The sequence below is a fragment of the Anser brachyrhynchus genome, assembly GCF_964034855.1.
Source record: "Anser brachyrhynchus genome assembly, chromosome: 3".
Lineage (NCBI taxonomy): Eukaryota > Metazoa > Chordata > Aves > Anseriformes > Anatidae > Anser > Anser brachyrhynchus.
In genome coordinates, this window is record NC_137696.1 from 31,241,472 (window position 1) to 31,267,019 (window position 25,548).

General features: G+C 38.1%; 1 long non-coding RNA gene across 1 annotated transcript; it reads right to left on the reverse strand.

Moving 5' to 3' along the window:
- Nucleotides 1–1,088: 1,088 nt before the first annotated feature.
- Nucleotides 1,089–24,748, reverse strand: LOC308192511. The gene is made up of 3 exons (XR_013948864.1): nucleotides 15,797–24,748; nucleotides 11,485–11,692; nucleotides 1,089–10,289 (listed from the first exon to the last, which is right to left on the reverse strand). It is a non-coding gene; the product is annotated as an uncharacterized lncRNA (long non-coding RNA).
- Nucleotides 24,749–25,548: the final 800 nt, after the last annotated feature.

Sequence of the window (25,548 nt, forward strand, 5' to 3'; positions counted from 1 at the left end):
TGACAGAACGAGTGGGAAAGATGAAGGCTGGCACACGAATTTCCTTGTCCATCTGAGTTGTCTTGAGCTGTTATTAGTTACATGAATAATGCTGACTGAATGCTACCCTTTCTGAGACTGGGGCCTCTTTATTTTGAAAGTTAGATAGGTATATCCATGCAATTAGGCATATTTTGTGAGAAGTTCAGTCTTGATTATCCTCGGAGCAATGAGGAATAACATGTGATCATCTCTTCTCCAGTTGTGCAGGGTTGTGAAGGTTTTTTTACTTTCAGGCACAGCGGAGTTTGTCTGATTTACGACAGGTTTCTGTGGTAAAGACTAAATCTGCACAAGGAGTAAAACATTCTGTCACCTTGTGCCTAGGTGTCTCCTACACAATAGAATCCATAACGTTAAATTCAGTGTCTGCAGTGCAGAGACAGATCTACACATGTCAGAATAAGGTCTGACAATACCGAGGTACAGGGAAAAGAGTCATTTATGTTTTCTGGTAGGACATGCTGAAGAGAGGCATGTGTTTCAAATTTTGCCTGACTTAGAACTGAGCATTAAAGCATTTTTTTCAGCCATTCTCAAAGGAGGAATCTGTCAAAAATGAACAGAAGAAGAGTTAATCATATCTGAATGCCAGAAACATAAATTAATGTGTATGTGAATTCTGGTCCAGGATTCAAGCCAGTTCTTTTGTTAGACTAAATGGCTTCATCATCCCCATGTGAAACTGCTGCAGAGAGTTGGAGGAAGTTAATGCACAATGAGGAAAACCTAACATCTCTTGCAACTGTCCTAGGCCCTTTGTGATTAATGGAAAGAGTCCATTAATTCAAACATATTCTTTTGGTCTCCAAGGAAAAAGTGGTTGTGATTAAAAACCACCTTCTACTCATATAACTTAATTTCCCCTGTTTTCCTGAGATGAGACCAAAAACTGAAAAGAGTATGATGGACCACGAGTTTAGTTTGAAACAAAACAGAATGGCCACAAACCTCTGCACTCCCTTTACACAGAGCTGTGCCGGGAGGCTTTGGCGCTCTGTGAAGGGTTAGTTTGTCTCCTCACTTGCTGCTTGCTTTTTGGCAGGAGCAGAGTGTACCGAGCTTGCTGTTGCCCGCAGCTTCCGGAGCAATGAGACCGCAGAGGGAGAAGCCCACGTCGCACACAGGGAGCTGTGCAGTTGGGGCTGAGGAAGCCCTGCAGGTGTGAAATTCCAGATAAGGGCACATGCCAGCACCTCCTGCAAGGCCAACCCTGAAAGTGGAAGGAGAACATAGTGTGTTGGAGAGGCTGGGAGGATGCAGGTGGTCTCTGGCAAGACAAATCTGCTGCTATGGGAGAAAACCAAAAGACTTGTAACCTTGGATGCTTTCAAACTAGGCCAGCTAAGGAGAAACAGCTCTACTGTTAGCAGTGGGCAGAGAGGCAGTGGGATGCATTAGTTGCAATTTAGCTAAATTGCATTAGGGTACTGTGTTTTTAACTGCTGAAGTAAGTTGTACCCAAACTCCAGCAGAGACCAAATTCTCACTTTTATTTCAAAAGTTCAGTCTCTTGAGCTGACAGACCTCATGCTGGATTGTCCATCTCATTGCACAGCATGGGTGTGTGGCAGGCAGCATTTATTCCAGCCCTTGGTTTGCAAAGCTGTGATGTGAGCTATCAATAAGAAGGGGAGAAATCCCTGGAGGGAGGGGAACTCACTCTTCTTCTGGGAAGGCACTGAGGATGTTGGAGAGAATAGGGACCAGAGGCCACAGCACTCATGAGTCACAGTGCAGACTGGCTAACTCTGCCTCAGACAGTAGTGAGGAACAAGGAGCAGACAGGGTTCAGAGTAGGTGTGAAGAACCCAGCAGGGAACCAGCAGGGACTGGGCACTGCTGCTGCTCCTTACAGAGTAACTGGGCTATGTCTAACCAAGCGCCCAGGTCCTACGGCCCCACCTGTGTGGACCTGGATGTTGAAAAGAGAGCCACATGCAAAATCTTTCCTTTCCTGTCCTGTCTGTTCTGTTTATTTGGAGGGAGTTGTTCTTAAAGGGTTGACTTCCTAGATTTCATTTGAATTAAATTTAAATCTTTTCTTGAATTCAAAAGTTTTTCAGTCTCCTCTGGTGAGCAACCTGCAAGAGGGCCTAGATAGATCAAGCTCAAAACTGGCTGGCTTACCCTCTCACTATGAAGTACTGAAAGAATGAATGGGATATGCCTCTTTGTATACCCTTTAAAAGTCCATTGTGCTTCCAAGTGTGTTTGTGTGAAAGAAAGCCTTTTGAAACCAGGGGCTTATAAAAATGAATCCTACAATTTAAATAATAAAAAAAATCAGTGTAAAAATAAAATATCCTTAGTAAGGATGAGCCATACCCTGTCTGGGGTGTTTATAACCCAAGTGTCATGGAGAAACTAAAAGAAATCTGCCATTAGTGATATAAGCAAACTGCCTATCATGTCATTTGAGGACCTTACTAAAGGCTATTCTTACTGACTGGTTTAAGGTTCTGCCTGAGGTAAAATATTATTCAAGATAAAGAGTATCCAAAATCATGCTATTAATAGATTCTAAAATTTCATCATTAGTGTGTGTATGCTTATAATTACCCCATTGACACCCTTTAAATGTCCCTTGTAAAATGTGATATAAGCTTTTAAGGTTCCCCAAAAAACATATAAATGGATCTATAATATGAAACCTTAAAAACAGCAGTTTTAAGAGAAGCCTTTGTTTAGCACTGATTTTACTGTTGGTGAACCAGATTCTGAAGTAGACCTGTTTTTTGCTGAGACAATTGCTGTTCATTTTTTGTGGAGCTGTGCTAGGCTGATTTTTAAGCAGTTGGCTCATTTAAAATACCTTGGTGTGGTACAGGTGTGTACATTTAACCTGGAGGGGAAACAGACCAGGAGAAGGACAATTATGGGATCTTTCTTCTCCCCCTCCCTTGCCACTCCTGCTTGCCCAAGAGGAAAAAGAATCACGTTTCAGATCCTAGGAAGTCACACTTGCCCTGTTTGTTCTCTGATATAGGCCTGTAAACAGAGACATCCAGTCTGTAAACAAGTCAACCTTACAAAGTAACTGAAAGATAACAGTCCTCCATCTAACAGTGGGAGCGGAGGGAGGGAGCAGGGGGAGGAATGATAGAGAGGCTGCAATAAAAACAGGAAGGTCTCTGTTGGTCCTCTTGAAGTTAGTGGTTAAAAACATCAAAGCATGGTGTGTGTTTTTTTCAGCCAGACTGCTGTGTCACTTTATAATTCTTCGTAAAGTAACTATCCAGCCACTAACATACTGCAACTGTTAGTGCGAGCTGTGCTTTGATTTAGGGGAACTGTGTCCAGCTTCAGGCGTGTTAAACTAAGGAATCTCTTGTAGGTTTACTTGGCATGCTGTGTGCCTCTGAATAAACTTTAACTTTTCAGAACTGCTAATTACAAGCTGTTCAGGATTTTTTCCTTTCGTTTGAAAAAAAAAAAAAAAAAGTGCACTGCCTTTCTCTCTTCCCAAACCCAAATCATTTTCCCAGACTCTGAAGTCCTTTCAGATTTTCCTACCTTGAAATTTTAAGTGAAAACCAAGATGGTATTGGAAAGGAAGGAAAAACAACCATATTGTATATATCAAAGCAAAAATGTACATATACTCAACTCAGTTCTAAGAAATATAAATTATTCAACAGCTGCTTCAGCAGAGAGGTTCTTAGAGTTCGAAGCCAGCAGAGTGCATCAGTTCTCTTAGATGGGAGAAAGGTATTTTGTTCTCTGAAAATAAGAGATTCAGAGAATTGCCCAGCATTCTTGTCCACCCTTGGAAAGGCAGCCAAATAAAGATTGGTGGAAAGAGAAGCAGGGGAGGGTGGGAGCCTTTAAAGTGGGAAGAGGAACAGCATTGTTCGCAGAGAGGAATAGTGAACTTTCATGTGAAGCGTCTCTCCAATGTACTGTACAGGCAGACCAGCCTGATTTATTATTATAGGGAAAGCTGGCTTGCCCTGCACAGCATTTGTTTTTAGCTTTAGCATAGGAAGACAGATTTTCACTTGGTGAGCTGATGCCAGTAACAGCTCTGTAGATGGAGAAGCAGTTGGACCAGAGCTCTCCTGGCCTGTAATAGCGCACACTGATTTGGGGTCGGAGGCTAGACTTTCAGCAGTTTTCCTCTAGAGCAATAGCCACTGTAAAATTTCTTACTCCTGCAAGGAATAGTTGTGTAGGAGGGCTTGTTGCAGTTGAGGAGGAGTGGAGGAAATTGTTCTAGGTGGGGGAGAGAGCAGGGTTAGATGACCTGTGCTAATGTGCTCGATCACCAGGTATGATAGGTAAAAGTTTATGCCTAAATGATGTCTTACATTTCCTCTATGATTCAGGATTTTAGCCTCCATCCTTAGCTCCTGAGGTTTTTAACCTCCATCCTTAGCTACTGATCAAAGCTAATGAGCATTCTCAGCAGTGGCGAAGCTGCAGCGTAGATTTTAAATGGAGGTCAGCAGCACAGAGCTCATTCAGGGAATAGATTTGCAGTGGGCTTCCATTTACAGGTGGGATTTGAACGGGCCACTGGTTGCATCCGCAAAGTGAAACAGACCTGCGTACTTCTTACTTGTGATACACACAGTCAGGTACTTTAGATGGATAACTAGCATGATTTCCATAAACAATTTCTAAAGGATCTCTCTCTTATTGTGAGCATATCTTTGCATATACTTCCCCTGAAGGGGAAATTTGTTCCTTCTTCTAGTTTAATAATGGAAAAAAAAAAAAAAAAGAAAGCAACTTAAGCTCACAGTTCACTCCAGGTGAATCTGTATTTAAATAAAGTCTCGATACTGACTTCTAATAATGTATTTCCTTCTTATATTATCAGCCATTCTAAAAAAGTCCGTTCCCTACAATAACCCTAATAGTAACTAGCTACAATAATGTCAATGTATGTTCTGTCTTTAGCACAGGATAAATCAAAAGACATGCAAAATTGTTAGGTAAAATCACTTATGAGTGATATTATACTAAAAGAAAGAGCTGTAATCATTATTTGTTCAAACTTACACTCATATCAGCTTAAATAGAGACTTTGCTTTTAACTGATGGGTTATGTGTCTAAAACACACAGGCGCTCAAAGATGAATGTACACACACCAATTCAAACATTTTTTATTTTTTTTAAGTAAGTGTAGGATAAAAAGTATGCCTTTGGGGAATCTCAAAAGGCTCAAATATTATTTCTTCAAAAAGACGCATGTTGTGGCTATGTGCTACAGTCCACAGATTGGGCACAGTTGCCCTTGCATTCCCTTAGTGTCCCTCCAAAATTCCTTTAGATATGTGGATGAATGCATGCAGGTTTCCCAATGTTTCCTTGAAGCTACTGGTTGAATTGGGATGGTTCTAGTGATGTGTGATACTGGCATATCAAAGGTATTCAAACACCTTTTTCAGATTGCAAATTCAATGGAATTTGCAGGTCTTTCCGTTCTCTTCTGTCTGTGTTTCTCTGTCTTCTTGATATAAATAATTTCTCAATATTTGTGTTACTCCTTCCAAATCCTTTTCATGTTTCTTACAACCATTTTGCAAGATGGTTCAAAGATTGTAATCCCAGTACTGCAACCCCAAACAATCCTTGGCTACATTCTAAGTAATGTAAAAATTTGCTAATGTAATAAAGAGGTGAATTGTTATCGCTGGCTAGTGTAGTGACAGGAGCTCATCTTGAAAAACCCTGGAAATTCTTTTGAGTACAAGCTTAAATTTTGAACACTTTCGTGTAGTTGTCTTTCACAAACTTGCTCAGGCCACGTTGTTGCCCAAAGGGGCTAGCGGAAAATGAGAACTGAAGCTGCCTGGCCACGTAGAAATTTTTTCCCCTGTAGAAGTTTGCTGACAGTGTGGAAGAAAAAAAAATAAATAAATGAATAATGAAACAAAGCATTTACAAGCATCCATCAGATAAAAGCCACAAAGTTACTTCAAAGGTATTAGTGCATCTTTTTATTTGCTTTTCGTGCACATTCATATGCATGACGTTGTGTTTGGAAGACTGTCCATGACAGAGAAATTCCAGAGTGCTTGCATGAATAAATATGAGCAAATGTTCATCAGATGTTCATACCACAAGTGTCTTGCTCCCTTCTTTTGCCCATTTTTCAGTGCTTGACATCCATTTGGAGCAGACAAAATAAAAAATGAATTTGAGGATTTTGTGGGTTTTGTTTTTTGTTTGTTTGTTTAATAAATGCACAAGTAACTGTTGCAGGGATTCTTATGTGAACATCCATATTCTAAAGTGTATTTCTGGATTTTGGTCAAAGTAACATTATGAATAACAAATATATTGAATTTTGTCTAAGTTCCATCATGGATAGAAAGGTCTGTTTTCTTTTTGTTGTTCACACCTCTGGATCACAAGTAGCTGTGAATATTTAAAATTAACTGGAATACATTGTATGCCTCAGAAATCTGCCTTTCAGGTAGAGGGGATCCTATAATCCATTTTTTTCCCTATATGGCAGCTTGTTTTTTTAATCCTTCTGAGACAGATTAACAGCTAAGAAGGTTACCCTCAGAAAGAACTATTAATTGTAAGTTTAAGTGGTGCTAAACCTATAGGTACTATGTAAATCTTATCTGCTGCAGTTTCTGTAGGACTATGGATGCCATCAAAAGCATTGAAATCAACAGAGGACTTTTTATTACCTCAAAACTACTTTAGTTCAGGCTGCACAAACCTTACTGACATAACATCTCACTTTTCTCTGTGTTGTATACTTGGTTGCCTGTTTGTCTCTTCCCATTTTAAGGGATGCTTTTCAGTGCAGCTGACAAGGCTGCAGTGCTGTGACTGTGAAGGAAGGCATGCTTACCACCAAGCTTGCATGCAGATCCACTGACTTCAGCTAAGCTAATAGGTGGCTGAACAAATATGCATGTACTGAGCTAATTCATAGAGTATTTGGAAAAGTTGTGGCCCATAAATTGTTGGATAAAAGCAAGACCCTATATGTGATTATTCAATAAAAATATCGAGTGCAAACAAAAGTTTTTGATATTCCTACAAAACTTCTTTTATTTTAGAGACCTGCATTGCTGAGCACCTTTTTCTCTTCCTCACTGCTCTTGTATGCTTAAAATAAATAATCATGTTTCTTCTTGTCACTACTTTTGATTTAAATAATCAGCATAGTGTGAATAAAAAGAATAATAAACTGTCTGGTTAGTATATGGTTGTGAGCCTGAGGTTTCCAAGGTGGCATCATGTGTAAGAGAGCAAAATACTAACAGCATCACTGCAGAAAGGTGAGCTGATCTGAAAGTAGAGGGTATAGAGGAGAACAGAGAGTTCTCTATGGTTTGATTTCAGCTCACTAAAAGCCTGGGGAACTGTGAATTTTATGTGGCTGGAGCTCAGCAGAACAGAGCTTTGTCTGGTTAACTCAAAATGACTAGATCATGCCTGGTAGCTGGTCCTGGAAACCTGACCCTTGTCACAGGCTGACTACATCAATTTGCAGGAGATTGATGATCTATAGACTTTGGATGCCCCAGGGGAGGCCTAAGAAACATTGTATTGTTAATCTATACCCCTCATTAGCTTTCGCTGTGCTGGATTTAAACTAACTGGCAGGGCTAGATGAGCTGGAGCTTGAATGTTGTGTTGTCTGGCATTGTTATAATTAGTTACCTTTTGAACGAAAGGATTTTTAAAATATTTTCTCCAAAGTTTAATACCTCAAAAGTGGCAGAATTCTTATTTTTCTTCTCTACCCCTGTTGTCAAATGCCAGGAATTCCTAGATTTTGTTTATTTATTGATTTAGCATTCTCCTTTTGACAGCTTGAACATTATCTCTTCCCGATAACAGTCTCTATCCTTTTCCAAGTTGTGGCAGGCATATTATATGTGCTGTAATCAATTTACATTTCATTACCATTCGTCAGCTCTTGCTCTGCCTATGAACGCTGTAGCTCTGCATTCACTGTTTCTTTATGTACTTTGAGACGTGTTGCTTAACCATTTCTTTAGTGCAGCGCGAGGTTTTGATTTGAAGGAGGCTGTAGTTTTAAACATGGTTTCCATCAAACAGTAACATCTTTGTCAAACTTCAACAGAATTAACCTTAACTGCCAAGGAAGTTTTGACTGCCATCATAAAAATGTTTGATTAGTGTTAATAATTTATTAAATTGGTTTGTCCTGACACTGCCAACATGCTGGAAATCTCTCAACCATTAAAACATTAACAGAGGCTGTAACACAATGCTCCTTCTGTTCCATGTTTTATTTCAAGACCACATTCTTATGAGCCTGGTTCTGTGGTGTTCCAATATGCTCTCATTAAGACTGCACTAAAAGATGAAATATGACAAATATTAAAAAGCGTGGGAAAACGGAATAGAGCATGCCGTGTGTAGTTTTGTGGGCAACGCTGCTGTGATTAAATTCTGCAAAGCAAACCTGTTGTTGCAATATGGGGAAATAAAGTTACTAGGCAAGTATTTAACTGAAAGAGGCCCAATGTACTGCATAACATGTATTTTAGGATGTTGGATAAAGTGTACTTAGAATCTCTACCAAGACGTGAAAGCTGTTATCAGACCTGCTATGTTGAAGCAAGCCATTCAATTATATAAGAAACAAGGTCTTTTTTAAGGAAAGTATTAATGCCTTCAGAATAGATAGATCAAAGTTACATGTGATCAGTTATATCTGTACTTGAATCATCAGTGGTAGAAACTCTCCTATATTCTGCCAGAAACACCTGCTTTGGCTCATACAAACTCAATAATTGCATGTGACGTATTCTGTATAAAAGACCATTTACACAATAACAAGAGTTTGGTTTATTTTTCAGCTATTGGGAAGGCTCAGTAATATAGAAATAGAGGCTCAGTTTATTCTTTATGATTTGCTATTAAACTCAGAGAAATTCCATGAGCAATTTTTTAATTTGAGGAATTGGGTTTTTCCCCTGATTTAGTACTCAAATTTGTAGACTGCGGCTACAGGTTGTATCAAGGAAACACAGAGATGTTGACAGGTGAAAACAAAATCTTTCCATGACTTTCCATCCCAGTCATGAATACATACAGAGAACGGTTTCTGTACCTTTGAAACTTAATCCATAGGCTTTTGAGCTTTGGGAGCAAATAATTGCAAAATTATTCATAGCAGCTGGATTGATCCTCTCTCAACTCTCTCTTTAGTACCTGAAAAAAAATATGATAGGTGTGTTACTGAAAAGTGTATTTTATCCTACGAGAGGAAGTAATCTAAGCTAGTCATACATATATGTCCTAAACTCTGTGCATTTTGTTACTGAGAAGAACAAATCCTTTAAGTAAGATTTGCTTAGCTTCTGTTTTTTATCATTCCCAGGTACTCAGCTGCATGGAGTACCAATCTGAAATAGTTGACCTTAAGTCAGAGGACTGATTTACAGTGAGGTCAATGATAGTAGAACTTGGCCCTTCTCCCATTTAGTCTCCACTGATTTTTCCTTTCTGTTATGGGAGCAATTTTCTGGATATTATCACATAGATCAACCTTCTGCAGAAAGTCATTTTTAATAAACTAACAAAACTGCAAGTGCTAATTTGCTTTAGTAAGTACTATGCCTTATAAGAGGATGGCAAGAACTGTGTAGCAACAGTACATTAATATGTAGAAAATAATCAGTTGTTTCATCATCAAAAAGTAATAATTCATCAGCTTGATAAAATCCCAATAGATCTATCAAATAAGTGAGTGGTGAGGGAACAGGCTGAGTGTAAACATTACAATTGTGGTTCTGGAACTGACAGGAATAGAGTTACTCTTGCTCTTTCATGCTGTTGCTTGCTGTTGTAATTGTTTCTTAATTACTTGCTGTGCTAATAATGAAAATTATTGAACATTCTGAAGCCTCAAAACCTTTCTACGTTTCATTTATTAATTATAACAGAAAGATAAGCAGGGCACAAGACTTTAGTGTGGTGTGAGATATTTTAACACGAAATTTCAGATAGTGGTTATTTTTTATTTTTTATTTTTTTTTCCCTCATCAAAGTTACCAGCAATCAAACAGTTCCCTCATGGTTCATGAGCTTACATGTTGTTATTAGGAAGATTAGTCTTTGTATGTCGAGGCATTGAGCTGAGTTTTTAGCTTCAGTGGGATAAATGGAGGTAAGCACTCTTAACAAGTACTAAGATGTTTCCATCTGAATAAGAGCATCCTTGGCTGCTCCTGATGATATGCTGTGCATAAATGATCTGTGAGTCTTTCCAAGTTGTAAGCCAAACATTGTATATTGCCTGTGTAGAAAAGGCGAGGTAAGGAATCTAGTATTCACGCTCTATGCATTCTGATACATTCCCCCCGCCCCCCAGGAAAGAGGGTGGGAAGTTTTTGAATTAAGTCCATAAACTAATTATTTTCAGTTCAAATGTTGTTTCTTCTGTAACGGAACTCCTGACTCAGTGATTTTGTAAATGCCCCACAGTTACATGCCCCAAGTGTGGTCTAATGAGGGTTGCAGGGTGTCTCTTAGATCATGTTGGGAAATTAGAGGGACATTCTTGTCTTCTAGCTTTTCAAATTAATTATTCTCTTCTTTTGTATGAGAACAGTTCTTGGATATATGTTGAAATCTTCTTCAGTGGTACCATTTTCCTGTCTGTGGCTTTGATGTACTGCACATACATACAGAAAAGCTAGGTTTAGAGCACCACAGTCAATAGATTCTGTCTTGGTCCTAACTCTTTAGTGGTGAATTCATATGTGGTTGTGTGAATGAACTGAAAATCTACAGAGGAAGAGAATCTCTGTTCTGTTCAAAAGAAAACTACGTTTTCAGCTTGTTCATCTCCAATTATTTGCACCCATCTTTTACCCTTATTTCTGTCTTTTAGGGGCAGTACAGTTAATGAATAAATGGACCGCAAATATCTCTGACCCCATTTTCTGTTTATATGCTGTGCCTTGATACTTGAATTGGTATTCTTTATTACTAGTATATTGGGGCTTAACTTGAGTGCATTTGGTGACTTTGTTTACCCTTCTGTTACACTGATTAATTCCACCAAGCTCTCTAAAATAAGGTGCAAGGAGGATTACATAGTTTGTTCTTTTCACTGCCCCTCACTAATAGCTATAAACTCATCTTCTTTTAACATTTCTGGCCAGCCATAATACTAAGAACAGTATTTCTTGCCTAAATATCCAATAGTTCAAACCTGTGTGTTTAGAATATTACTTCCTAATACTCAACTTTTCCAGCATTAACCTGGAAAATTATAGAGGCTAACACTCATGTTCTTTCAAAGAAATTTATATCCCTTCTTATTTTTCTAGGTTCATGTCTTTATAGATGTGAATTTAACTATATGAGCAGTACAGTCAGCAGGCAAAGTGGTATGAATTAATAATGATATCTGCACGAATCACACTTCCGCAGTCACTCAGGATGTAACATTTATAAAAGCAAATATTAGATGTTTTATTACTCACAAGGCCTTTGAGTTGTTTGGGTCAGTCTTTTGTGTCTCCGAGTTGTTTTTTTTGTTCTACTTGCCCTACCTTGTTAGTTAATAAGTTAATTTACGTCCAGAGATAGGCAGAAGAAACAGAAACGTAGCTGCTGAGTATTTTCTCATCCATATCCAAGCAAATTATCCTTATAGTAATGACTTCCTTTGAAACTATGAAGCAACTTGTCCTTGTAAACAGAGGCAGAAAAAACAAAGTCAGGGACTCGTAATTTCATCCTGTTTCTGAAGAACAACTGAAGTCTGATAGTTGTCACGGCACAAACTTGTGTTATAAGAGCAAGTCATGTGCAGAGCTCAAGAATGAAAGCTGTTGCACAAACAATGAATATTTAGTTATGACTATTGCACTAGTATTGCATGGACATCTTTAACAGGAAATGATGAACTTTGTTCCTTTACAATAAAGATGTTATCTTTATTAAAAGAGCACTCAGAGCTGTAACACACCTGTCCTTTTATATGCAGCTGCGTTTGACCTGTTGGAAACCTGTTGTGGCATCAGCAAATAATTAATATTGTTGCCTGATTTAAAAAAACAAAAAAAAAACCAAAAAAAAAAAAAACAAAAAAAAACACTGCCTTAATGCCTTTCCTTTATTCCCTTTCTTTACTCCAGCTCGCAATCTGAAAATCACTTCCCACTGCCCCAGTTAGAGGAAATCTCTTCAAAGGTATAAGATCAGGTGATTTATGCATTTCTTTCTGGTATAATAAAGATAGGGAAACCTTTCAGCATAATTGCTTAACTAGCCAAATATTTACTTCAAATATATATTGTAGCTTGTATTGCAACAGCACATTAGACAAAGTGTATATTGTGTGAGTGGGTGGAACCTGGTGGCTACCTTCATTCATCCTGACCCCAGTTGGATTTTTATCAATAACCACACCAGGGAGGCAAGAGTTATCACTCCCATGGGAAACTGCAGAGAACTTTTTATTATTGTTCCGGCAGGAGTCTAATGGGGGATAGGCTTTCATTGGGACACGTGTTGACAGTACCACATCCTGTAACTTTTCTGGAACAGCTGATTGCACTAGAGAGCACTTCTTACGGGAGTAAGTCTGTTACAAGGACTGGAGAGTCTGACTTGCCTGATGTTTGTGTTACAGCATTGCGTTATTTAAAAGAAAATTGTACTTAGTAAACAGTAGAGAGCTATGTTCTCTTTCTTAGTGGAGAGAGAGCTCAACGGACAAGAGCAGGCTCATGAAGGAAGGTTACCATAGCTGCTTCTTGTGCATCTGTCTGCAGAGCTCTCGTAGGTGCCACCAAGTTGTAAAAAGGTGGTACAGTCTTTCCACCTTCTCTGATGGAAACCTGAAAGCAGTATTGTTCTCCAGTAACAGGGTCTGTGTTCTTCAAGTGGAAAGTCCAGCACACTGAAAACTTTGCAGTCATAGACATCTTAATCTAAATTGACAATGTATTTGTAATGATCCTTCCTCACGTTTCAAAGCACTTTGAAAAAACATCATACTTTTTTTTTTTTCCTGTGTTGGGTTGGAAAGCACTGAATAGGAAAAGAGACTTGCAGCAGAGTTATAGGTCAAGTGGGAGAAGCAGGGAAAGAAGCTGGGTCTCCTTATCTTTGTGGTGTTTTCAGTAGCATCCCAGCACAGCAAAGTATACAACTATTCAAGTTGGCTTCAGTGGAAATACCAACTTGCTTATATTTAAGTAAAATGGGTACTTAACTAAAATTTTGTACTTAGATGTCATCACCACAGGCGTGCTGTTATAACCTGACTATTTACACTTAAACAAACAAACAAACCATGAGGGTATTTTATGTATGTATAAGAGAATTTTCCTCCTCTGGCTATGTGTTCTGTTAAGAAGTGGGTGGGGGGTGGGAAAAGAATTAACATGGGGTGGTGGAAATTGTATTTTAACAGAAGAAAGAGCATGCACAGCTATAGTCTCACAGCAAGAAATAAACATTGTAATCATAAACAAATGTAACCTTGAATACAGAAGACAGTGATTTTACTGTATTGACATATGGTGCACGGGCAACAATGGAGGATTTGTTCTTTTACATTAGTCAGGATACATTGGCAGGCAGGCCCTTTGTGTGGTCATTGCTTCCAGATAGCACGTGTCATAGTTGGATTTTAAAATGTCTAGGAATGTGCAGACAAAGGCAAGGAGAAAACTTCCTTTAAGAGGGTCTGGGAAACCTCTTCACCATAAGGCCTGAGGATGAATGTTCTAAGAAACAGTGCTGGAAACAAAAACAGTATGAAGAAAACTCTTCCCTTCCGTAATGTGCCTGCTCTACATTTCACCTTTATTTAAATTACTTAGATTTGCACTCTGCAAAGGGTATCTGTATGTGGTATCTTAAGGCATTGTAACACAAGGCCAGCTATGCAGATCTATGCAAACTGTAAAGAGACAAATGTTTCTTCAGAAGGATGATGCGGTTCTGCACAATACCGTGCTCTGTGCTGGTGTGTCAGATTTCCGCTCTCAATGTGCTTGTTTAGATTCCTTCGGGTTCCTAACGCAGATTGGATGGGATCATGTTTCTAAATCTGGATCTCATTGAGATAAGAATTGTTGTTTCTTATAACAAGTTACCTTATAGTAGCTGAACGAATGAGATCTTTATTGTGTGCTCATGGATACTCTCTGCACATCATGAATAACTGGAAGTGTGTGCTGTGTAAGGATGTTTGAAAAAGACTTGGCCATCCAAAATTTGACCACTTTTCAATTAAGCAAATCAAGAATATATTTGTAAGGGAATACTTGCTCTTTTTCTTCCTTTTTGTTCGTTATATGTTAGAACTACTTTGGGGATTTTTGACAAACTGACTGCACTGAGGTCCATGCTATAGTAGGACGGTTCCTTTTCTGTTGAATTTGCAGTCCCATGTGTTCAAACCAGTAAAGATCAGCAAAAAGGTGACACCCAATTCTTTTTATGAGGGAGAACCAAGGCAGAGAAAAACAAAGTATCTTGACCACAGTCCTTTAGGGTATCTGTGCAGAAATGGGTTTTAAAGCAAGATCTCCAAGGTCAGTGCAGTACCTATTTAATGCATTATTTATATCTGCTTTAAGAGCATCTTCCAACTCGTGTTTGTTTAGAATTCAGATTAATTTTAAACAAAACCTCTGTTTTGTTGAGATCAGATTACAGATGCTGGATGTGAATGTAACATGAAGCTCAGATCCTGTTTAGGTTTTCTTTTTGCTTGCTTTTAGTTCTAACCATAGGAAGCTTTTCAGGGTGTGTAGTTTTTCTGCATTTTTTTGTTTGCATTTTTTTTTCTTTTTAAGGAAAGACAGAAGTATCCTATGCAGTACAAGTGTAAAGAAGAGAGTTCTGTTATATCAGCAAAATGGAAAAAGAAAGAAAAACTGCATGTTCTTTTTCTGTAAAGTCAATAAAACCAAATAATTTTATACTTTTACAGCATACACAACAAATTATGGGGCAAATCTTCAGTAATGCTTCTTAATACCCCACTGGTGTATGGGACCTAGAGAGAATCATGTTAAAGCTGACTCTCTATTTTTGCTGTCATTAGGACCAGTCCCTGTTTCTTGTTAGACGCTCTTCTAAGAGACCAGCATTGCTGCAGATTTCATTGAGAGAATCGGTGAATAATTCAACCTGGAAGGGGAGCCTGAAGGCTGCCATGCTTAGAGCAAGATCAACTTTGAAGCTAGATCCAGCTTCAAAGATAGCTTGGGTTGCTCAGGACTGCATCCTGGTTTTGAACCTTTCCAGCAATGGACACTCCTCTATCTCCCTGGTCTCCTGTTCCAGTCTGTGACCACCCTCATAGCAAGGAAAAAAAAATCCTAGTATATAATTGGAATTTTCTTGGCTGCAGTTTGTGTTTGTTGCCTCTTTCCTTTCACTGTAAATCTCCAGAAGCTTGGATCTGTCTTCTTTAAAAGCTCCTATTATATAGATGAAACAAACCATAAGATCTCCCTTCACCTTCTCTTCTCAGAACTGAGCAAACCAAGATCTCTTAGCTTCTCCTCTTATGTTATGTGCTCCAAATCCCACGAAGCTAGCAGACTGGTCCCTTCAACCAAAGCAAAAACTTGAATTAATTTACAACAGATATGTTTCAGCTTTCAAGACATGAGTGAAAGCCAGACACGTGGGGTAAGTTATTTCCATTTTTGAAGGGAAATGTGTTGGCACAGACATAAGATACCTTGTTGCTAATGTAATTTTTGGCAGGGATGTTCACTCAGACGAGTTTGTTAGATGCCAAAAGCAAAGCATAGTGTAACTTACATGTCTCATGTGTAGTCTCACAAGCAGTCCTATGTTCATACCTCCAGTATACCTCCAGTCAGCCTGTGTTGGCTCTTCTCCTGGCACGTGACAGTGCACATCCTAGAAGAAAATTCAGCAAATTATTCAGTAAATAAGAGGATAAATAATTTTTTTTTGCGTACTCCTGTAATATCTGACTAGAATTTCAATTCAGTTGTATGAATGCCTAATTTTATTCCCTTCATCCAGAAATATTGAAAAGCATTTGAGAAATTATACATGTGGCTCAAATTATTTTGTAGAGTGATTTTTCACTGATTTCCTAGACAAAATGGATTTCAGTATGTGAAGTCCTTTCTGGACCTTGTCTTTCGCCAGCTTCTATCAAGCTTGCTCCATTGTAACCTGTCTTCATTGTAAACAAGGTTTCAAAGATGCTGTGAGGACGGATTGAATGTCCAAACAGAGAAAACAAAGCCCAATTATGTAGCAATTTTTTTTTGTTGTTGACCGCCCAACCCCCTTACGAAGTCAAGTGGGTATTTACTTGAATTCATTTAATTGTTTTGAAAAAGTTTTCTTTCTGCATGCTCTGCTGGATATCTGCTATCTGTATATAGTCCACGTACTCATGGTAGGCAGGGATGGGGTAGGAGTTGGAGAGGTGCTTTCTTGGGTAATATGCCAAAATTACACCTTGGTGGCTAAGGAGGGCTGGAAGTTTTTGGTATTCCACGTATACAGCTCTGAACTGCTGGGAGACTGGCAGATTGTCAATACTAAACCTAACATAACAATTTTCCACCCATTTGCAATTACCATTAACACAGTTGCTTAAATAGGGGAAAAGATGCTTTTGTTTCTCATACTGGTTATCTTTCAGTTAAAAAGCTACTTGCCTATGGAGTCAATGATACCGTAACATAAGAGCAATCTCTGAGGAGAAGAAATGAGGAAGGAATTAATGTGAGGAAGGAAGCACACAACGCTTACTGCTCTGCCAAATCTCATAGTTGCTGCCTTCATGATGAAAAGTAGTTGCATGTAATCCTGATGGCTCAGCTTAGGAGAGGTAGCAAGAGCTGTGCCAAACACATATCATTTTGTCATGATATTACTGGCAGAACGTGCATTGTTTTGGAATCTTCTCTTGCATTCCTCCTTGCTAAAACTACTAAATCTTCATGTGTTCATGAGAAACTTCTACAGTCCACAGCGTAGAAAAACAGCATATTGCAGCTTATAAAAATCTGCTTGACCAACTATAAATTATGGTTGTGATATTGATCATATAGTTGTGCCATGAATAATAATATGCAAGAACTTCAGCAGAGGATTTTTTTTCGTTGCCATTAGCAGTGGCATTGAAGATGCCCATAGCATTTTTCCTCACTGGGGCCCAGTAGAAATGACCAGGGTTACCGTTGTTGTTGCAGTAGCTGAGCAAGTACCTAGATCCCAGCAAGGCTGGCTCACAAGTAAATGCAACGTTTGGATGAAGAAACATGTAACTCTAACAAAAGTCTCTGTACGTGAATATATAACAAGTAATTTGAGGTGTCTTTCATGATGTAATACACCTGTATATATACAGGCCTCACCTGCAGGATCCATGTTCTACAGCACTTCTTACAAGACCTGAACAAAAACTTAGGTTTTGTTTTTAAACTGTCACACTGTATGCTCCTGTTTAATTTTTTTCTCTGCTGTATTACAATCTTTATCTGTTTTGTGGGCACCTATGACTTGTTTTCTCCTTCCTAATACAATACTTCAAAGTCACCTTCACTGAAGTTCATCTTCTGTTTTTAGACAGATTGATTGTTTTAGCTTGTTTTATCACCTTATTATGTTCTACTATTTTCATAGTTGTAAAGAGCACAGCATTTGCCTGTCCTACTCCATTGTCCCAATCATTCATTAAATGAGAATTATTTCCAGGACAGATACTTCAAGGATCCTTCAGATACTCATTCCTCTGTAAGAATTCATTTGGCGGTGAATCACTAATAGATGTTCTTTTCCAGTCACTTGTGAACATAGACTATGCTGTTTATAGTTGTGAACATGCCCTAGGTTTTTTGCATCTCAAATATTTCTTTGATAAATTTTTATAAAGTTGTGTACAATGAGTCAAAAGTCTTATTTAAGCTGAAATATATCTACCACTTTACTGTTTTCTACCAAGGCTATTTACCTATCAAAGACGGAAATTGGACTGACTTGTCATTTGTTCTAGCTACTCTTTATCACTGTTATATTCTAGTACTTGAAAATTGTTTGCTTAATAATTTGTTCCAAAACCTTTCCAGGAATTGAGTAGTTTGTCACTACACAAACTACAGTAGACTTCAGTCAGTCTGTGATTCCATCCTCTTTTCTTTTTAACCCTGTCCCCACAAACTCAAAAACTCAGAGGTTATTTCCAATGGTTCAAAGACCATTTTGATAAGTACCTGAAATAGTTAAGACTAGAATTCATTGAGTCTTGCAGATCTGGATCCATCTGGCTTTACTAAATCTTTTTCTTCTGTCTTGGTTAGCATTTTTCTTTGTTGTCCACAGAGAAGGAAAAGTCTTTGTAATAATTGACCAGTTCAGCTACTTTAAAAGTTCAAAATGAGGAGTATTAAACAAGTAACTGTCATTACTCTAAAGATGGTAGTATTTAGCCCATTTTAGAAGGAGAACTGATTTGCCTGCTCCTTCACAGTAAGTCAATGGTAAGGGAATGGCATATGAAACTTTTTGACCCTTACTCCATGATATTTAGCACTCAGAGTCTTTGTCACAGGTTAGGACTCAATTGTGCTAAGCGTTCTGCAAGCATAATGATTCTGTCCCAGGGCATGTCACAGTTAAAACATATAAAAGGAGGCAGGCAATTCAGACAGGCAGGGCAACTACAGAAACACCCATAGGCAAGGTAGCCTGGAAGACAAGCAGCAAATCAGAGGTTGGCTCTGAATTTTCCTCTTGATACCACCTTTTTTCCTAAAAGAACATCCTTGGAGTTTGAGATCTAAGTTTACTTGCTGATGCTGACACTTCTTGAGATGTAGAAGCTTAAGCAAATTCATGCTACTTGAACTGCAGTTATTGATTTTGACTAATTGCAATTTACTTTCTATACCTACAAAAATTTACTTTCATCCCTACAACAAAATTATCATCTCAGGCTGTCTCTGGCTTTTTTTGCACACAACTTATAAGCTTAGTATTCCATAAGGTTTTCAAAGAGAATTAGAAATGAAGTATTCCCTCTCTTATATTTGGGAAGCATTTTTACAGAAATGTAATATTAGCAAAACATCTTCAGCCTCTGTATTATAATTCAGCAATCAAATTCACAACCAGACCATGAAGCAAGATCAGATGGCATTCTAACACTTGCTGTGCATTTGTGCATTTTTGTATTTTCATTGTGCCCATTTTTATTCAAGATTTGCACATCTGAGATGGATATATTGAGCGTGTATATGCACAGTGACTACACGCTCAGTCTTTTTTGTCTTGCAACATGTATTTTTGTCTTGCATTTAAAGCACTCTGACCTGGCCTGTGAATGTGCAGCATGATCTGCAATACAGAGGAATTCAGGGTGAATAAGAATCCAATATTTTACTGATAACTACAGAATTTATCTTGTACTGTCACTTTAAACTAGTAACAAAAACAGTTTTTCAAGGATTTTTTTCCCCCCGTCCATTTGTGATATACAAATGTAAATCTAAGGATACGTTAGCTGGACTGAAGGAGCCATCATGCAGTCTTTGTGGGGACCTGGGATATAGCTGTAAATATATTTGGGGATAAATCACTTACTGCTAGGAAGGCAGATTAAAGTATCTGATTACTCATCATTTTAGGGCGGGTGATGTCTAGATAGCATTGATGTAGGAGAGTTTGAAGTCCTACATAGCACATTACATTGTGCTATGGTCTTCTGATATCTGAAAATCTGTAAGGGTGCTCACAGAGAATTAAGGGTGCAACTGGCTATATGCTATTTTGTTTCTGAAGTAAAATCGTAGATTATATACTTCAAAGCAATGTTCATATTTTAAAAATAGTCTTGAAGGCCTGAATATGTGGAAAAGGGGCAGTTCTTAGACCAGAAAGTAAACACATTGTATGTGCATTTTAGTGGATGTTACAATGCTTTAGGTGCCATATGTATAGTTTGTCGTATGACTATAATTTATAGTTGTGTGAAACTTTTACATTAACTGTGGATCAATTGTATTTTTAAATTGACTGTAACTTTTTGACTCCTTGATAGTAGGTGGGGAAAAAGATTTCACTTAGACTTCTGTAACTCATGCATTTCATTTTAGATAGTAACTATACCGATTTGCTGAAATCAAATGGTTTTCAGAGTGGGATCCAAGCCTGCAAATAAAAACAGAATATTCAGCCCTTAGTTTTTCTGTGTGTAGCAAATCCACCACACACATCAGAAGCACAGTCTTGCAAACATATAACCCTATATGTGGTAGCACTATCTCTGTGCCTGATTGACAAATATCTGACTTGTAGCAGTACACAGCTTGTGAGTCTCTCTCTTAAGCCAAAAGCGTAGTTTTAGGCTTTCAGTCCTAAAGTTCTCTGCTGTGTTTGTGAAGACCTTGGCCATTACACATGCACATAACTAACTTTATTCATGTGAGCCATCCCATTTAGGTATGTGCATAAAAGGCTGCAATGTCATACCCTAAATGATCAAAGAAGTAATCCAAATCCCAATTTCTTTGTTCAAGCATATACATAATCCTTAACATCCCAAGTCATGTTTTAATTAGACATTGAAAGCAATGTGTTAGGCTCTGAAACTGATTATGCATCTAAAAATCACTTGGGTTAATTAACTTGGTTTTCATTCATGTTCCATTGGCTCTTTTTTTCTCCTTTCATTACTTTTAATCCAACAAAAAATAATAAAATAAAAAATCACAAAAATCACCCCCAGTGTAAGTGCAAGCTCTCAGACTTCGCTCTAATCCCCACAGTGTTGGCTATTACTTTCAACTCAGACCTAATTAACATTGTATGTTCTTTATTGAAATCAGAGCATTTCTGTGCATTACACATCAAAACAGATACTTTTTGTATGCTGTCATTTTCAGAATATTGTTCTTGTCCATGTCTGGTACAATCCTTCATTTTAGGAGGCTTTGTTTAGTTTTCACTTGTTTCCTCTGTAGTATATTTGTACTGGTTTTAAACTGTATGTTATTGGAAACTGCTTCAGTTTCCTAAAAAGAAAAACATCCTTTTCAAAAGCACTATTTTTTCCGTTAGCAGAGAATGCAGGACTTGATGCTTATTAAATAATTAGTCACGATGATCCAGCAATATTGGAAAGGTGACTGCTACCAACAGCTCGGCTTCTGTAACTAGCATCAGGTTTTCAGCACGGGCTCATGTTTAAATCCTCTTTGCACTTAAGGTGAAAAAAAGACCGCGCTTTGCAGAGGCACTGCTTTTTAGAAGATAGCTCAGTTGCATACATGATGAAAATTAAACATTTGCTGAAGTGTTTCACTGCAGCAATGCCAAAAGCTAGAATAAAAAAGGTCAAATAAAAGTATTCCTGCAGAAGTAGATAAGTGTATATGCCTAAAACACATTTAGAATACCTGTGGTGCAGCATCATGTTTTTAGTCATGATGCTGGTTGGATATCTAGGTCTGCCAATAGTGTTAGTTAATGCCGGACACAAAAAGACACTGCCGGACACTTGCTTCACTGGGACTCAAAGGAATTATACTAACGTTAGCATTTTTATACCAGGGTCGCTGAAGGCACAAGAAGGAAAATCAAGGTTTTCGTATGTCCAGAATGAGGTATCTGAAACTAGATTTAAAAAAGCTAATGCCACTTAGTATTCTTTATCCTTATTAGTGGCTGTATCTTAATATTTTAAGACCCTTCAAATCTGCATTACGGAAGTGAAGACATCAGAAGGACCACTTGTGCTAGTGAGGGAGGCTCTCAGATAATTCTATTTTAAATGCTGTTCTGTGGTAAAAGCTAGTTGTTTTTTTTTCCTCTCCTGTCATATTAGAGAGATCACTGGGATTCAGTGCTTTTAGCACCTCATTTATTTAGTTATTGGGATAGAATTACAGTTGGAAGTCTTGTTTCAAATGAATCATTGTTTGTTGCTAATATTTAGCAGAGGGAACACTGTTTTGTGGTTTTACCCATGGTCATTTACACTGAATGGATTTGTCTGGAATAATAAAAACGGTTCTGGTAAAATGACCATGAATTCTCCATGAAATTTGATTTTCAGTGTGAGAATCTTTTAGGCAGGTTGATTTTAGAAACTGCTTGGGAATAGGCATTGATTATGGAACAGGTTTATTTAGCATAGCTGAATTCAATAGTTAGGGCTACAGAATCTCCTACAAAGTATTTAAGCAAATTATATATTTAGATTCTGAATGCACAGAAGTTACATTATTGAGGGAAAGCAAATGGAAATTCTCTGCACAATTATAGTAAACCCAGCACAAAATTCAGCAAGAGTTTCTGCCTTCCGACTGCAAGAGAACTGCTGTGGCTGGAGATGATTCTTGAACTCCCTTCATTAACTCAAAAACACAGAAAACTTAATTTTCAAAAGCAACCAATGTGTGTAGGAATTACCCATTTGGATGGGAATGTAGGAATTACTCTGCATTTGGATGCTTTCGTGAACACACTTTCAAAAATCTGAGAATGTGCTATTTTCTGGAAAAAAAAAAAAAAAAGGTTCTGTTCCACTGGTTCTTGTCTGTCATGTAAAAGTAGCCTAGACCACTACTCTAAGTGAGTGTCAAGCTGACGGGGAGAAGAATAGGATAGTAAAATAAGTTATCTGATTCTGTTTGAGGTGTGCCTGAAGCAGCATGGACAACTGCTTGAACTACTTGAGGGACACCTGGGTTTGCCATTGATCTATTGACCTCAGGCAAGGTGCTTCCCTTGTCTGTTCTTCAATTCATAAAACAGATAACGCTCAAGGCCTTCTTTGTCACATGCTTTCAGATCTTCTGATGAAAGGAGCCTTACAGAAACGAATAATAGCCCTATTCACTGAGAATTTTATATTATGGCAAACTTATTTTCCAGGCTAATGTAAATGGATCTAGGAGTTCTGGAACTAGCATGTTTTAGGCTAGTTCAGCTCTAATAGGGAACAAGCTCCAGCTGAAACTTTTCCTGCAAAACAGACAATTCGTAGGTCTCTTTCAGAAAAGTATTCTGAATGCCTGGTAAGTTATCTGCTTATTCTGATTCAGATAGGCTCTGTTCTTTTTCAGTTTCCTGTTTTTTTTTTTTTTTTTTCCCCACAAATCTTTCAGATACTCAGTCTTTGAACTCTTCATTCCTGTCAAATCAGGCTGAAAGTAACCTACAGGATTAGAAGTTGCTAGTGGGGGTGGGATGAGTGGACAGAAAGCCTTGTGTAGCATGGTTGTGTAGGACTGACTTCTTTAGGAAACCAGGGCAAAAGTCATGTCTTTCTTTATTCCATTTGCTTTTAAAACCAGAGAATGCATTTGCCAAACCTATCTCCAAATTCCAAGCTATCTATATCCCTAACAAATAGCGTGGGATACCAGCCAAAAAGTGAAAGAATATTATTTACTATGCAAATGGGACTCTGTTGTACATGAATAGAGCAGGTAGAATGCCAGTTAAAATCTTGATCACTGCATAGTCTGATTCAGTACAACTGCTTGCTATGGAGAAAGCAGGTGGTAGCATTCCTAGGTCCATGTGGACCTGAGCTATCCAGAGATGACTGAAAGAATATATGGTAAACCTTGCAACAGACACAAAGAGAAGAATAGTCTATTTCCCATGTTTACGGTGATTAAGACAAGTTTTTGTACCAAGAAAAGGATAAGGTAGACATTTTATGCGGGAGAGGGAACCTTTTTGACAGGTGAATGGATTGTACAGGGAAAAAGCAGGATCTCTGTCATTACATATTTTTTAGAACAGGATTACACAAATCTCTTTCAAGAATGGCATAAGAAAACCTGACGGACTATAAGGCTGCCTGAGCTCTGTTTGAACCGTGTTTTCTGTGATTCTTCCATGAAGTCTAGGTTGCCGTGTGAAACACAAATATGTGATGATGTAAATAAGACCTTTGTGCAATAAGCTGTTGCAGTGAAGGTTTGTCTAGCCAGACACTGACTGAGCTGAAAGTTTAGTTCATGTAAAACAAACATGATCATGGAAATAAACTGTCCCAAACAAGTCATTCAGCCCTCAGAGGAGGTAAAACCTAAGCCTTTGAAAATAGCCATGATTTGCCAATAGCAGAAGGCTTCAGAAGCACTTGAAGCAACAATATTAGCACAGCTTGTAAATGGTAGCATAGTAAACATCACATAACACCACTGACTTGTTAAAGTCTACAGAGACTTTAACCTCACCTGGGTGCTTCTGAGCAGAAAGAAGTTTCCTGTCCTTGGCTTCTGTCATGGGTTGTGGAAGCCAATGCCATGTGAGATGAAGAAGTGTTGTCTGCATCCTCTCCAAGGTTAGAGAAAGATAAGATATTATCCAGTAAGAAAATGAGCTATTACTTGTTACAAACTTGGATGATAGGACGTGACAAGTGCTGTTGCATGTAAGGTCCAGATCCCAAAGTCTTATTTGTGCATCCAGGCTTTAGTTAATCTGTCCTGGAATCAGGTGGTTTTTTTTACCCATCATAATCTGCTGAGATAGTGACAGAAAACTCTACCAGCTCAGGAGCTGGTTGAAGTATCATTCTGCTCAACAGCACTGAACATAGCAGCAGAATTTGAGCACTGAGTGCTGAACTTGGGTTGTGCTCTGTCTCACTGCTGTTTCCTTGTCTCCCTGTTGATGTTACTATACACTTTTCCACTGATTTTAATGGACAGTTATGGATAAATATCTAAACTGAAAGTTTTACAGACTTTTTTTTATTGAAAAGAAACCCCCGAAGCAATACAGTGTTTTCTTAAAACAAAACAAACTATCAAGGGTTTTTATCAGAAAGTGTGTGTGTGTGTGTGTATATATATGTATAAAATATATATAAATGTATATAATATATATATAATTATATTATATATATATATATATAAGTGGTTAATGATGCCTTATTACATTTTCTGCCTTTCTTTCTAGTTGAAAAAAATTTTCTGAGAAAAGCCTCTAGTTTTCCAGTCAGAACAAGTTCTGGGCTTAGAGAAATATTTTTACTCTGGAGAAAAACAGTGTAGAGTTGCTTATGGTGAAATGCTAACTTGTCACATTAAACTTACTGAACCAGAAGGTAGAAGAAGTCCCAACAAATCCACAAATGGTGATGTTTGCAGTCTGCCTTGAACTCACCAAGTATGACGAACAGTGACACTGCTGTCTTAATATATTGCTGACAGAGCTGCTGTACTCATTAACCTTTGATGAAACAAGATGTCACTTTGTTCACATCAAATGCTCCTTGATGCCAGTGCTCAGAGACTGTTTTTGTTGCTGATGCAGACATCAGCTATTGCTGAAAACATTCTCTCTCCCTTCCAGTGTTTTACTGCTGATGAGATTTTATAGGTGCTGATCATTATCATTCTGTAAATGGATTCTGAAGCTAAGTGTGTGTTTAATTTCTGGAGCTCTTAATTATTTAATTTTATGTTAAAAATATTTACTTTAAAGTGTAATTTAGATGTATCTAAGCACCCGAATATGTTAAATTACTGATGTGCTGCAGGATACTGCCAAAAACTCAGACA